Here is a 16,124-nt window from a genome sequence, read left to right as displayed (position 1 = left end):
CAGACTTTCATCAAGGATTTGCATAATCTAGAATTGGATTGTTTCCGTCATTGTCAGTATTCTTTTTTTCAGCTTGGTGATATCCAACAAATCTAGCCTACGGTACATTGAAAATTGATGAGATGGGTCATTCTGTCCCATGGCTTTAGATGCTTGCATGTTTGCCTTGTTTTGGGTGCTCGCTGTGGGATGTAATCTTCAGACTAAATCAATTGTTGGCATTTCGAAAATGATTAGTTCCAGTTCAAAGTTCACTAGAAAATATATGCCGAACTGGAGATCTCTTTCACGGCTCGTAGGTGTGTAATGATTTACTGATATTTATTCATCCCTAGTTCACAAGTTAAAGACAGAAATGCATTGTTTTGCGGGAGCCCAACCAATCAAAATCTATATGAGCCATTTAGAAAATTGAAAAAATAAATCATTACTCATTTACTTTAATCTTCTAGCTATACCTATAATATTGTTATTGAATTCATGCCTTCTTTCCTTCAGTAGCCTACTGGACATTTGCAACGTATTGGCGACAGCTGAAGTTCTTGGAAAACCTTCCCCATAGGAATTTGAGCCAAGTCTTCCTGCTATATTTCCCACTTCAACGACATCCTCACATATGTCAATGAAAACAAGGGCACCCTCAAAAAAACCTAAAATCTTCAGTTACAGTAGCCTTGCAGGTTCCAGACCCATCTGAGAGTTGCTAGAGCTGGATGACGCCAGGAAATCCCCTCTGATCCAGATGCCTCCCACTCCCCGCGGGTGATGCCGGCCGTTCTGCACCGCCCGTGGGTCTTCCCAGCCTTATCAGCTGGCGGCAAACATGAGGCCCCAGCACAGACTGCGGTGGTCAGCTTGCTGCTAGATGGAAAAAAAGCACCTCAGATGCCTCCCCCACCCACGGGTTATGGCGGCCAGATACCTCCCCCACCCACTCCCTGTTTCAGTTGCCAGGTTTCACCGTGAGACATGCGTGTGATTGCTATGATAGAAGCGGTCTGTGTTTTGGGTTCATGCTTCCATATGCAGGGTTTCACAGTTGATACACTGCCGATGTGCAGGTTTTCCTACTTACAAAGCATGTAGAGGTCTGTAATTTTTATCATAGGTACACTTCAACTGTGAGAGACGGAATCTTAAAACAAACATCCAGAAAATAACATTGTATGATTTTTAAATATAATAATTAATTTGCATTTTATTGCATGACAAGTATTTGATCACTTACCAACCAGTAAGAATTCCGGCTCTCACAGATCTTTTAGTTTTTCTTTAAGGAGCCCTCCTGTTCTCCACTCATTACCTGTATTAACTGCAGCTGTTTGATCTCGTTACCTGTATAAAAGACACCTGTCCACACACTCAATCAAATAGACTCCAACCTCTCCACAATGGCCAAGACCAGAGAGCTGTGTAAGGACATGAGGTATAAGATTTTAGACCTGCACAAGGCTGGGATGGGCTACAGGACAATAGGCAAGCAGCTTAGTGAGACGGCAAGAACTGTTGGCGCAATTATTAGAAAATGGAAGAAGCTGAAAGTCAGTTTAAAGGCGTATACAAAAAGCATATTTTCACCTCTGATTTGAAAATATGGTTGATGCTCAGCCTGGTTTATGGTTCAGCTCAGGTACCCACTCCATAGCCTTCTCTCTCTTCTCCGTTTCTTCTCTCTTTTATCTCTCTCTGTCTTTCTCTCTTTCTCAACTCACACATATACACACATACTCCGCTTAGAAATGTATCTTCACAGAACTCAGAGACGCAGAGCTCCTAAACTCAGTTAATTACTTATATTTTGGAATATAAAAAATAAGGTGTTCATTCCACAAATGTTTTTGCATTGAATGATATTTTAGGGCAATTGCATTGATTCATTTCACTAATCATACTTACTCACACAGAATCATTCCAAATGTAAAAAATTCTTGTTATATATTTAGATTGTTCATGAAAACATGCTGGTTAATTAAAAAAAGCCTCTCAACATAAAACAGACCTTTCCCAATGTCCAGAAAAGTGGATTAGCTAATTAGTCACATGTACACTAAGTTCAACTTCAAAGTTCGTCTATCAAATGCGCCAAATAACACATTCTGAACAATGAAATTCTTGTGATATTGCACACATCTACGTAGTAAGAATCAAGAAATATATAAAGCAGCAGTAAAGCAATTATAGCACTTAGCGTAGACGTGATGGGTGAGGTGACGTGATGGGTGAGGTGACATGATGGGTGGTACTGTTTTTTTCATCAGATGTCGTTATTGGCATTCAGGCTTTATAGTAAAATTTTGGTCTTCTCAGACCAAATTAACTTTTTCTTCATGCCCTCAGAGCCCTTCAGGTGGAAAGTCATATGCCTTTTACTCTGTGATGGCTTCTGTCTAGCCACTTTATCATTAAGGCCTGATTGATGGAGTGCTGAAGAGATGAGTTCTTTCTTTCCTTCTGGCAATTTCTTCCATCTCTGCAGAGAAACTCTAAAGCTCTGTTAAGAGTGACCTTTGGGTTCTTGGTCACCTCTCTGACTAAGGCTCTTCTTCCCCGGTTACTTTAGTTTTGCCGGACAACCAGAGTCTTGGTGTTTCCAAACTTCTTCCATTTATATATGTAAGCCCACTGTGCCCATAGAAACTTCTAATGCTTTGGCAGATCTATCTCTGTGTAGAGTTTCTTAGATTTCATGGCTTAGGTTTTGCACAGACATACTGTGGAGTAAAGAGCATTATATAGACAGGTGTGTGTGTGCCTTTCTAAATCATGTAAAGTCAATGGAATTTGCCAGAGGTGGACCAAAAAGATAGATTTAGTTCTAAATTAAGTATATAACAACAAAATGTAAAGAAATTGAAGGTCTATGAATGCTTTCTGGTCCCACTGTATTTTGAACATATTGGACATCTATTTAGATTGTAGGATCCATATTGGAGGGTGTAACATCCATAACGCTAATTGTCCCCTCTAATGTAATAATGGAAAAGTACTATCTTTTCAGAGATATAATTTTCATGTTCAGCAAAATGTTATTATTTGTTGTTGATATTATTATTATTATTATTATTATTATTAAACATGTTTTGACCTACAAACACAGACAGCTAATATGTTCATTCTTCCCCCCCAAAAACAAACATGTAGCATCCATATTGTCTCTAAGTAGCTTAATTCCTCCAACATGCCAATATTTGTACTGCTGTGCAGGGTATGGTTGCCTAACGTGGTCCAGAGTTTTGGCCCACATACTGCTGCAGCCTGGGTTGGAGGTTGGCCCTCTGCTTTTTCAATATGGGCTTTCTCTGTCCTCACCAACACTGTCAATAAAGCATGAATCCCAAAAAATATATATTAAAAATAATTAAGTATAATATGTAGAGTGTATACTTTTCCAGCCGTGAAATATAGACATGACCAAAATGTAATATGTATTTTTTCCCCATGGGTTTTCCCCTTCTATGAGACTTCAAAGTTGTGATTTTGCGTGCTAATGTAATGCCCTTAATGCTGGAATCGCCATACTAGTTTCTTGTCTGTAGCTATCAATAGTCTCATTTAACAGTGCCCTAGATCAGCAAAATGTATTCCATTACAAACTTCACATTTCCCTTGTATAGGCTCCTTGATCATAATTAATGATTTCCCCAAAATGCCTGCAATGACTTTGGGCTTCATATGGCCGGTGTCGATCATTTTCAATTTATCGTCCCTGCTCTAAATGATCCTTTCCGGTTGGTATACCTCACCCTGCCTGAGGCAGTCTGGGAAACCTTTTTTACTGTTCATCAATCCAGTGTCAGCTTTGTGCTGGTGCCATCTAGTCATAGATTTATTTCGGTTGATTGATACCAGCCAGTTATCAACAGCATTGAAACATCAATCATAGAGGCTGTCCAAGTTGAGGCGTGGCGCCGGAGTTCAGTCAGAGAGTCCTTATAGATAGGGAACCACAGCACCACACTGCGTCCATGCCAGATCCTCTGTCTCACCAAGGAGACAAACGATGATTGAATACAGGAGGCTTTCACATTAGTTTGCCACCATGCCCCCCTCCTGGCACATACTCAGATTAGGTTTTATGTCACCCCCTGTGGAGACTGAGATCTTGTTGGTTCACTGGTCGTACAACCCCGTTTCCAAAAGAGTTGGGATGCTGTGTAAAATGCCAATAAAAACAAAATACATTTTGTGCCAATGATGTGCCAATCATTTAATCCCTATATTTAACTGAAAATAGTACAAAGACCCTCTACGGGGTGCTGGAGGGTTCATGGGGGTTTGCCCAACCAATCCACATGTGTTTTGTGGATTTGGAGAAGGCATTCGACTGTGTCCCTCGCGGCATCCTGTGGAGGGTGCTTCGGGAATATGGGGTCCTGGGTCCTTTGCTAAGGGCTGTCAGGTCCCTGTACGACCGAAGCAGGAGCTTGGTCCGCATTGCCGGCAGTAAGTCAGACTTGTTCCCTGTGCATGTTGGACTCCGGCAGGGCTGCCCTTTGTTGCCGGTTCTGTTCGTAATTTTTATGGACAGAATTTCTAGGCGCAGCCAGGGGCCGGAGGGTGTCAGGTTTGTGGACCACATGATTTTGTCTCTGCTCTTTGCGGATGATGTTGTCGTGTTGGCCCCTTCAAGCCAGGACCTTCAGCATGCACTGGGACGGTTTGCAGCCGAGTGTGAAGCGGTGGGGATGACAATCAGTTCCTCCAAATCCGAGGCCATGGTCCTCAGTTGGAAAAGGGTGGCATGCCCACTTCAGGTTGGTGGAGAGTGCCTGCCTCAAGTGGAGGAGTTTAAGTATCTAGGGGTCTTGTTCACGAGTGAGGGAAGGATGGAACGGGAGATTGACTGACGGATCGGTGCAGCTTCTGCAGTAATGCGGTCAATGTATCGGTCTGTCATGGTGAAGAAAGAGCTGAGTCGCAAGGCGACTACTCTCCTACTCTCACTCTCACCTGTGGTCATGAGCTTTGGGTCATGACCGAAAGGACAAGGTCCCGGGTACAGGCGGCTGAAATGAGCTTTCTCCACAGGGTGGCTGGGCGATCCCTTAGAGATAGGGTAAAAAGCTTGGTCACCCGGGAGGAGCTCAGAGTAGAGCCGCTGCTCCTCCACATCGAGAGGGGTCAGCTGAGGTGGCTTGGGCATCTGTTCCGGATGCCTCCTGAACGCCTTCCCGGGAAGGTGTTCCGGGCCCGCCCCACCGGGAGGAGACCCCGGGGAAGACCTAGGACACGCTGGAGGGACTATGTCTCCCGGCTGGCCTGGGAACGCCTCGGTGTCCCCCCGGAAGAGCTAGAGGAAGTGTCCAGGGAGAGGGAAGTCTGGGCATCTCTGCTTAGACTGCTGCCCTCGCGACCAGGCCCCGGATAAGCGGAAGAAGATGGATGGATAGATAGTACAAAGACAACATATCACCAGAGAAATTGTATTGTTTTTGGTAAAAGATATGCCTGTGTTTCCTCTCCTCTTCTTTTAACAACACTGTAAGCGTTTGGGAACTGAGGAGTGCTCTAGTTTTGAATGTGAAATGTTCTCCCATTTGTGGATGATGCAGGATTTCTGCTGCTCAACCGTTCGGGGTCCCCTTTGTCATATTTCTGCCAGGCCGCGTAAGTGGAGCCAGGCCAGAAGAGTGAATGTCTCATACTGCCATGGTTAATTAGCGTAGTGGTTAGAGACATGGACTGCCACGTAGGCTACCAGTGTTTGATCCTCGCCATGGACTAAACAAATTATGCATTAGGATTTGCTCAGGTTAAACAAAAACTATAGTAATCTGTATTATAGTAAGCCTAAAATAAAAACTGTTTACGGTTATATTGCAACTATTTCTGGTGGATTTTTCGAAGTACGTATCCATTTTTGAGGCAATATAGACCACACCCTCTTGTGCAGTAAAAGAGGAGGGGTTTCCATGATTCTCTCGTCTTTTCAACTGATGAAAATGTCAGTTATTGTCACTTATATTGATGGTTATTGTATCAATGTAATTCACGAATGAAAGGAAAACTAACGTTGTTGTGGCTTGAAATGAAATTGCTTTAGCAGTAAAGTTCATCTTCAGTCTCGCTACCAATTGCTAACTTCTTATGACCTATATAGTAATATGTAAATGCTAGTAGACCTATTACTGGCCAATAAGCTGTTATAACTGCCAGTGGCAAAAGCTGTACAGTTCATAGATGCTATTTGTGGTGCATGTTTTTTATATCTGTTTTTGTCTATGCATGGTAGAGTTTTAACTTGCATTCGTGGGTGCAACAACATACTGTGTTCCCAGACAATGGTTTTCAGAAGTGTTCCTGAGCCCAAGCAGTGATTTCTATTACAGAAACTTGCCTCTTTTTAATGTAGTGCCATCTGAGGGCCCGAAGATCACAGACAGCCAATACTGGATTTCAGACTTGTCCCTTGCATACAGAGATTTCTCCCGATTTTCTGAATCTCAATGTTACTATGTACCGTAGATCCCCAAACTCTTTGCAATTTTACCTTGAGAAATGTTGTTCTTCAATTGTTGCACTATTTTCCTGCGCAGTCATTCACAGGTTTGTGAACCCCTCCCCGTGTTTACTTCTGAAAGACTCATCGTCTCTGGGATGCACTTTTTGTACTCAATCATGTTACTGACCTCTTGCTTATTTATTAATTAGGTTCTTTTTTTTATTGCACAACTTTTCCAGTCTTTTGTTGCCCCCCCGTCCCAGCTTTTCTAAATGTGTTGCTAGCATCAAATTCTAAGTGGGCATATATTTATCAAGGAACAATAAAAAAATTCTGTTTCAACATTTGATATGTTGTCATTGTACTATTTTCTATTGAATATAGGGTTTAATTAAATGATTTGCACATCTTTGCTTTCTGTTTTTATTTCCATTTTACACAGCGTCCCAACGTTTTTGGAAATGGTTGTGCAATGTCCACTTGTTGACCCTTGACAATACAAGCCATCTACCGCATGCATTTCGTTGTTATTATTTAAGTAGTCTGTAATATATAAATGTGAGGTTTGGTAATTATTTATTTTAATAACGGGGGGATTGTTGATCGGAAAATCAATGGCAGCCGCATTCAAACGAGTAGTATTTAAAGGGTAACAGAACAAAAACCCACGCGCATGAATGTTATAAACGCATTCCTTTATTGTAGTCGCTTCAATTCAGACAGTTTATCGACGGTATGGATTTCTGTTCCATGTCGGCCAGCTCCAGTGTCAGCCCCTCTTCCACGGCTCGCTGAGTGCCCTGCCTCGTGAAAAAGCACTCCGCTCCGGCCATGGCGGTGCACACAGAGCAGCTTATCTACTTCACTGGTTCCAAAGAGGCTGTTGATAACTCAGATTAATGTCAGAAGACATCATCGTAATATTCTGGGGCAATGGTCTCATACTGTAGGCTAAGCTTACATGGGAGTGACAGCTCTTCTTTTTTATTTCTTTTTTCTATTTTGTTTTCCTTTTGTCCAAACAATACGGTTGCCACAACGGCTTTATACTCCGTGCTTTTTAGCGTGTGACAAGTCTTTACATTCATAAATTCACGCGTGTGTGTGTGTGTGTGTGTGTGACACCCAGCAGCCAGACGGTCCCTTCACCTCTGAAGTGCTGTGTCGGTTTCCAGTGTCTCCACTTTCGGGTCGAACGATGAACTGTGACCCGCGGGTTGGTCAGTCGCCCTGCCCTTTGCCCTTTGCCCCTTGCCAGCTCGGGCCGATAATGACACAGGAAACGTTGCGACGCCCTGTGTCGTCATCCGCCTCTGCTCGCTCACTCGCCCAGTATATTTCTGTTGCAGTCACAACACAGCTTGACAGCTTTCCACAAATCACAGCCGATCGTATTGCTGTCGTCGTGGCGATCTCTGGATGGGGGGAGGGAGGTGGGGGGGGGGGGGCGTTCGCACACTGACAGTGTGGCCGTCGAATCCCCCAACAACTGACAGATGCGGGTGGCGATTCTCTGGCTTCTGCCGATTAGAGGATTAAAAGATGTGGGGCTGGTGCAATATCCTTAATGCATCGGCAGCATGGACCGCAGCGCCAGAACGGATTCCCGGGGCCAGGTGTCCCCTCTTGCCTGTTTGTTGATAGACAACATTGGTTAGACGTGTAGCATGCGTGTGAGATCTGAAGGGCTGGCGTGCTTTTCTGACCCCTTCCATTTACATCTGCATTGACCTGAGCTCTTCGTCTGTTCTGCACACAGTACATTTCAAATCTATTCCAGTCATATACTGTTGTGTTACTAATTGCGTGCTAATTTGTTTGGATCAATTCAACTGGGCAGTGTTGCCCCTTGGCTTTTCATAGAATTTATTGCCGTGTTAGTTAATCAGCTTGTCCTGCTTTTATGGATGCGTTTATCTTTTGTTGAGTGGAAGACTTCTAATGTCTGCCCCCCCATGGATTGCCCAAAGTTTGAAAGAGAGGTCTTCCCTCGAATAAGCAGAAGCAAACCCAGGCTGAGTTGGATTTTAACTACTGATAACTTCTTGCAAGTCGAGGGATCTTCAACTCTCAAAAATCCATTTTGTGGCCTAGGGTGATCCAGCTTTCTTAGCCATGTGCTACTGCAACAAAAAAACATTAATCTTTCCCCCACTTCATTGGTCAAATAAAGAGTAATATTTTGAGGGATATAGGGATGGAGATATATACAGACCGATAAATTATTGATTGCATAAATATTCACCCTTTTAGTCAGTATTTGGCAACAATTACAGCCATGGGCCTGTTTGGATAAGTCTCTACCAGCTTTGCACATCTGAACACCATTTTCACCTATTATTCTTAGCAAAATTGTACAAGCTCTGTCAAGTTGAAAGGGGACCATTGGTGAACAGTATTTATGCCAGGCCGTGTAAGTGGGTGAGTGTAAGTGGGTGAGTGGCTGGCTGGCGGCACCTTGTTAAATAGCGTAGTGGTTAGAGAAGTGGACTTGTGAACCAAGGGTCCCGAGTTTGTATCTCCTCACAGGTGCATAGTGCGCATTATGAATTATTCCGTATAGACCCAAACTTTGCTAGCTTAAACCGTTAGTATCTACATTATGGTAAGCCTGAAATAAAAGCCTTAACTGAAACTGTATACGTTTATATTGCAACTGTTTCTGGCATGGAATAATTCTTCTTCAGTCCCGCTAGCAATTGCTCAATTCTTATGATTATTCCTAGGAAGTTAGTAGATACTAGTAAGCCTATTTAACACAATCCTCAATCCTGTCTAGCGACTGCTGAAACTTGTAATGACTTGGTGTAGTGGTTAACGACAGTGTCTCTCATATGGAAGACCTACGTCCTAATCTATTGAGAGCAACAACATTTATTAATTATTTCTGGTAGATTCCACAAATTCTCTCGTCTTTTCACTTGATGAAAAAGTTAGTTATCATCCCCTTTATTGGTAGTTATTGTGTAAATGTCATTCATGAATTAAAGAGAAAAGTATGTTTTGCATGAAATAAAAAAATAAGTTCCTATGCCATGAAATGAAATAGCTTTGGCAGACTCTCTAGCAATTGCTCAATTCCTATGACTATTCCAGTAAGTTAGTAGATAACGGTAAAGCTTATTACTGGCTAATACGCTGTTAAAACGGCCAGCGGCAAACGCAATGCATAGCCACTATTTGTGGTGGGGGTAAACTTAGTAAGAAACGTTAGTCAGTTTAACTGTATCAATTTAATTCACAAATGGCTAATTAAGGATTTGTTCAGGACAGAGACAAGAAGCTATGCTGACACCTGGCAAAAGGACAGCTCTGTGGTGTGGTGGTTAAAGACACAGCCTTTCAAATGAGCAACCTGGGGTTCAAATCTCGAGACGGCAACACTATTGCATGCCCGGCTGGACTAGGCTTGGCTGGTTTCTTGTTCAACTCTTTCCACATATTTTCAATTGCATTGAAGTCTGAGCTTTGAGTGGGCCCCTCCAAGACATTTGACCTTTTGGTTTTTAAGCCACTCCGGTGTATGTTTGGGGTCGTTGTCCTGCTCGTTGCTTGCAGACTTCAGCAGGTTTTCGTCCAGAATTTCTCTGTACTTTGCTATGCCATTTTGCCCTCTATCTTTGCAAACCTGTTTCAGAGAAGCAACCCTATATCATAATGCCTGCCACCATGACGTTTTCTCTCTGCCACTCTCCCATGAAGGCCGATTTTGTGAAGCATCCTGGCTATCTTTGCAGGATGCACCGTGTCTCCCCACTCAGCTGTGTATATCCTGGATCTCCTTCAGATTTACCACAGGCCTCTTGGTGGCCTGACTGACTGGGGCCCTTCTCGCTCGGATACTCTGTTTTTGAGGAAGGCCTGTTCGGGATAGACTAAATGTTGGGCTGTGCTCCTGGGAATATATAATGCCTTAAAAACTTTTTGTAATTCCCCTGATTGGTGCTTTTGAATGTGTATTTAACCTGAATGAATGTTACGCACAGACTCCATTCAACATTTTATTTATTTTTTTCCACTTTGACTTTATGTACTGTTTTGTGTTTATCGGTTGGGAAAACTTTTTTTAATGTCGTAAAAAAAATGTCAAAGGGGGGTGAATGCATTTGAGCCACTGTAAGTCAATTTCTTTTGCAGTTAAGATTAGTACACACTGTGCTAGACTGTACATTTTAGGCCTGTCAACACAACCAAGGCAAGGGAATTTTGACCCTATACAATATGAACTCAGACATAACCTCAAGGCATTTAGCTAAGTTATTAAATAAACTATTGCATTTCTGCACATTGAAGTGTTGCCTTAAAGGGAATCTGAACATAATGTAGACTAAATTAATAAATGAGTGCTTTCAATTATCCGGTTTTAGAATACTCTTAAGTTCTAAAGAAACTCCTGAAGGAACATTGATTTCTGGTTCTCTCACTGATCTTCCTTTTCAAAGATCAGTGATAAAGGATTTGTGTTTCAAACCAGCTAAATATTTAACTACATGCTTTTAGGCAGACATACTTTAGTAACTTAAAATTTCACAAGATTGATGAAGTTGATGGCCACTATCTGGGACGCTAATGAACCACCTTGAGGTGTTTGCATTCATATGCTCTCTATTGAGAACTGCTTCATCCAGATTGTAGTGTGCAGCTGGTGGGAATCAACCTTCTGTACTGAGCCCATTTAGCCTGGTCAGAAATCAACACGTTCAATTCATGGGACAGCCTTTGCGGCCCTATTGCAAATGGAAATCCAAATGTATTTATAGGGTCCTGTTTCATTTTTTCCACCTTTTATTTTACCCAGGTAAATCAACAGTGAACCAATTCTCATTTATAATAACAGCCTGGCCGAGGGCATACAGATTGCAAGACAACACTCAGTTACACATGTCACAGCGCAACGTGTAAGGAAAATGTCAACAAATGAACGCATCTGAACTGATATACATACATACAGATGCATAGGGTACTTAGCTGCTCAGACCATTTGTTACTCGATCGTCGGAAGTTTTGAGGTTCAGAGTAGTTTGCAATCCGTTCCAGTCATCGGCTGCAGGGATGCGGAATGAAGTAAACACTTCAGAGGAGGTGTTGACTTTAGGAGTAACCAGTCTGAGGAGTCTTGGAGTGAGCAGATTTCTATTAGACTGACTGGTGTTGAGCAGCGAGCTCAAGGTGGAGGAGGGATTTACCTAGGAGGTGCCAGTGAGTCTGACGTGTGAGCAGATTTACCAGTGTGGAGTGTTTGTCGGGGGCACTGTGTGTTGTAGGCGGATGTTGTTGTGGTGAAAGAGAAGTGTTAACTCGCGTAACCTCTCACCATATGCCTTTTGTAATCGTGGTATCTGACGAAACTTGAACACGAATGAATTTGAACAGGTTTCCTTAAACGCTAACCATCCAGATACTCATTCCTGTCAGTGGGGTGTTGGATATTACGCAACGTCACACTGGCAGTTTTTCTCCCCCAAGTAAGCAGTGAGTTTTCAGCAGTGATCGGAATAAATCTAGAAGGAGCGTGGCCTACTGGATAACAACAATGTACCAACCGGGTCTTGCCTCCGACGACCCCACTTTCCCACGGCACACTGTGTGACTCTACAAAGCATGGCCACAGAGAATTAGAAATGGTCGACATAATCACATTCCTTTGACTCAGGGAAGAAAATGTCCTGCAGTAAACTGTTCTGTAGCACTCTGTGTGCTTGTCCGACAGGCACAGTGCATTTGAAAGAAAGGGTCAGCCAGATAGATATTAGTACACTTGAGAACCGCTGATACCATTAGCGGAGTCACACACTCTTCGGGTATTTAGCATATTTTTCATTTTCACCGAAAAAGAAGGCCAACCCGTACGAACGTGTAAGTACCTCGGTGCCTTGCATTGTCATTTAGAATGGCCATTATTGTCATCTAAGGAGATATTTGAATAGGATGATCTTGTTTTTTACGGAAGAGATTGAATGTCACAGGTTAATACGCTGCTTATGGCTTTCCTCTCCCGCTCAGTGTGGGCGTGGATTACTGTTGTGCCGTGTTCGGATAAAGGCAGGGGGCCGAGGGGGACACGACAGAATCACACACACACGCACACAGGCCTGTTGTCTGATGTTTCCGTCGTTTCTCTGAAACTATGCCCCCCCCACCCCTCGGTTTCTCCAAACTGCCTCTGTTTGTTTGTCTGAAGGCGTGGTGTCACGGGAGCCATTGAGTGGGCGGCGCGGCGCACGGCCATGAGGAGAGGCTTCGGTAAAACAGATTGGAGTGTGTGTGTAGGTGGGGTTAATGAGGACCGTGGACTTTGTGGGCTGTTTGAAACGGCGGTGTCTGTGAAGCGGGCAGGTGCTGAGGGGGCCGCGGGCTTGCATGACTCGCTGTGTGCGTGTTTCCAAGTGAGACGGCGAAAACTGCAAAAAAAAATAAAATAATGAAAGGGGTTAGAAAAACAAGTGTAACAACAAGGATGGGAGAGGTGAGTCACTGGTGATGCTGCTGTTTCACAGGTTAGGCTGGCCCATGCTGTTTACGGCTTGATATTCAAGGGGGCTACAGCGGTACACTAAAGTATGTAGGGTGCTGGTTCCTGACTAGCCAAACACTAGTTTACCCAGATAAGTCTAATAAACGCGGATACTAGTTCATTATTTGGGTTATTGTTAAAAATGTATATAACCTACACGTGTTTTAGACTCATGTTATGTAGGAGATTCTGCCATTTTCGGCTTTCACACTGACCCATATAGTTGCCCTTTACAAGGAAGAGAACTGGGGACTGTAGTCTTATCCAGATAGACTTAAAATTATGAAAAACGTCCTCATACGTAACAGATATTCCTAAAATAAATCTGCCATTAAGATGTTTTTGGAAAACATTAAAAACTTAAATCCTCTTGACAAAGTATTAAAAATGAAAATTGTATTTATGATTTTGTTAATTTGTCCAATTACATTTGAGCCCCTCAAATAAGGAGAGTGTGTATGAAAAGGGGTTGCAATTCCTAAATGTTTCATACAATAGTTTTGTTAAACCCCTTGAATTCATTCTTAAAGTCTGCACTTCAATTGCATCTCAGTTGTTTAATTTCAAATCCATTGTGGTGGCGTACTAGAGCCAAAATTATGAAAATTGTGTCAGGCTCCAAGTATTTCCAGACCTTAACTGTATGCTAATCCAAGAGCGAGATTCGAACCCTGGTCTCCCAAGTATTGTAACATGCTGAAGTACTGTCAAGACTCAACAACCTGCAAGGACCATAATATCGGACACATGGGTGGTGCTGTAACATGCGTGCGTTTATGTCTTCTTCAGTTTGACTCACACACAGTGTAATCGACCAGCCAAGCATATTTTAATTTAAATAATAATTTTCTTGGTGTAATTTATTTATATACGGAGTTGTTTCTGCTGTTATCTTTAGAATACTGGCCACACACAGAACAACATGTCACCAGAGCCTCAGCATCATACTATAGCCAGCTTCTTGAAACTCCTTCATCTCCAAACCGCCAATTCTCACAAAATATTATTTTTTATAGCGTTATGTGATGCTACAAACATGTTTTTCATGTATTGCGATAACATCATCCCTTTACATCAGTCTGTCTTCCTTATAAACTTAAGGTTATTTGACAACCCATGCCCTACCCAATTACTCTACCTCAATTAATCAGTCTTTAACTGATTTACCAAGTTTAGCGATGGGAAATGCACTAAGATTGGTAAAAAAAATATATATGTCTTTGCCAAAGATGAACAGTTTCAACTGTAAAAGCTATACTATAACAAAATATTGCATACGTGACAAATGAATGAATTGGATTTAAACAACAACAGAAGTGTTTGCACTCCGGATAACATGAGCGTATTAAGCTCTGAAATATCATCACAGCCTACGTTTCAGGTGTACACAGCAACAACTGTAATAACGTAACATAATTATGCTTCCTCACATTTGCTAATATGATTTGGGGAGGTGTGGAGTCGGGTGGGGTGGCCTGTTGTATTTTTCGGACAGGCATGAGCCAGTCTTTCATGAGCCAGTCCGCTTCTCTTTAATGAGTTTGTCATAGGAAGGTGTGCACTTTAATGCAAAATGTACCCGAACAAATGACATTGCCTTCATGGATGGTTGTTACAGCAAGGTGGGATTTCACGCGCACAGGTGCTTGGGCTTGGCAACTTGTGAGAACTAAAATGTGATTTCATTATAGTCTGTAAAAATAAGTAACTTTAAGACTGAGAGTGGAGGCAAATCATGACATGGCACCTGTCACTTGTGATGGCCAAACAAGGCTTCATTAGCATTATTTTAGCACCAGGATATTATGCAGATTTTCTTTATCACAATAAAAGCCATCATTGAAATTTATAAGGCCATATAGTTAACAATCTAATCTGTAAAAAAGAACAGACAAGGACAACATTGGAACGGACATTAAACATAAAATGACAGACTAGATTGACAGACTAGACTGTTAACTATATTACCTTATATATTTCAATGATGGGTTTTATTTTGAAAAAGAAAATCTGAGTTAGCGCTGCTACCGTAATATCCTGCTACTAAAAGAACGGTAAATGAAGCCTCGAATGGCCATCACTACCTGTCAGATTCGAATGGGCATTAGGTTGGACCAATAAAAAACAGGACCAAGTGAAAATACGGGACAAAACATGATTTATTTTCTAAATAAGTAGAGACAAATGAAAAGGGACTTAAATATGGGACTTTTCCCGGGAGAAACGGGACGTCTTGTCACCTGATTACAGTAAGAGGGTAACATTGGATACAAACCTTCACCCGCCAGTGTGGCGGATAGCCTTCTGAGAATTACTCACCAAACGTAAAATCTACCCGCATTTGGCGGTTGGCAGGTGTTAATTTCGGACCCTGCTCACCCATCGGCACATTGGACTTCTGCCACAGGCCTTTACCCTTAAATTGACAAGCCTCTCCAGTTTAGTCCCTTATGCTACGTCCCTTACCATATGCCACTTAGGTGTATTCATGGAAATGATGTCTGTGAAGAGATATTGATATTGCTTTGCTTAGCTGGTTTTTATTCATATGTTGGTTATTCTGTGTACATTTGTATTTGTCTGCATGTCAGTATCTTGCCGGCTTTGTGGATTGCTTAGTTTGCAGACCCGACCGTCTTTTACCATCCTTTCATCCATCATTGTTCAACTAAACACATTTTTTGCACTTCACGCCTCGGGTCCTTAATGACACATCAAATGTATTGCCTCCCACACACCCTTAGTTAGGTGGAGCTGTTTTACAGTAGATGGAGCTATTTTACAGTAACATGTTCCTCATAAGGATAATAGGATTATATAGTGCTAATTCAACATATAAAAAGTATTTGTAATTAATTGAAGGGTTCATCAATGGTTTGATTTAGAAGACTGGAGCAATGCCATTTGAATCATTGGAGCTGTTTCATGGTCTGTGCTTAGTCTACTGCCCCTAGAACAGTGTTTGACAGGCCGGGGAAGGTAGTTTGGTTTCCTAGAACATTGTTTTTTGCAGGGCAGCTGTGGTAGTTTGGTTTCCTAGAACAAGGTTTGACAGGCCGGGGAAGGTAGGTTGGTCTCCTAGAACAGTGTTTTGCAGGCCAGGGAAGGTAGTTTGGTCTCCTAGAACAGGGTTTCACAGGCCAGGGAAGGTAGTTTGGTTTCCTAGAA

At 42.4% G+C, this 16,124-nt stretch overlaps 1 protein-coding gene across 4 annotated transcripts in view; it reads left to right on the top strand.

Moving 5' to 3' along the window:
* The window catches only part of si:ch211-12m10.1 (teneurin-2), a 259,810-nt gene that overhangs the window by 14,553 nt on the left and 229,133 nt on the right, over positions 1-16,124 (top strand). For 2 of the 4 annotated variants that reach the window (XM_034293167.1, XM_034293166.1), the window contains exon 1: positions 12,526-12,908. The exons of 1 other annotated variant lie outside the window; for it this stretch is intronic. The gene's annotated coding sequence lies outside the window, so the exon portion shown is untranslated. Of the gene's footprint in view, positions 1-12,524; positions 12,909-16,124 lie in introns of those variants that run through there. One more of the 4 variants, XM_034293165.1, reaches the window with a different exon arrangement.

Source organism: Esox lucius, chromosome 7 (genome assembly GCF_011004845.1).
Source record: "Esox lucius isolate fEsoLuc1 chromosome 7, fEsoLuc1.pri, whole genome shotgun sequence".
Lineage (NCBI taxonomy): Eukaryota > Metazoa > Chordata > Actinopteri > Esociformes > Esocidae > Esox > Esox lucius.
Note: the sequence above shows the minus strand (reverse complement) of the source record. Positions and strands in the feature narration are given on the sequence as shown.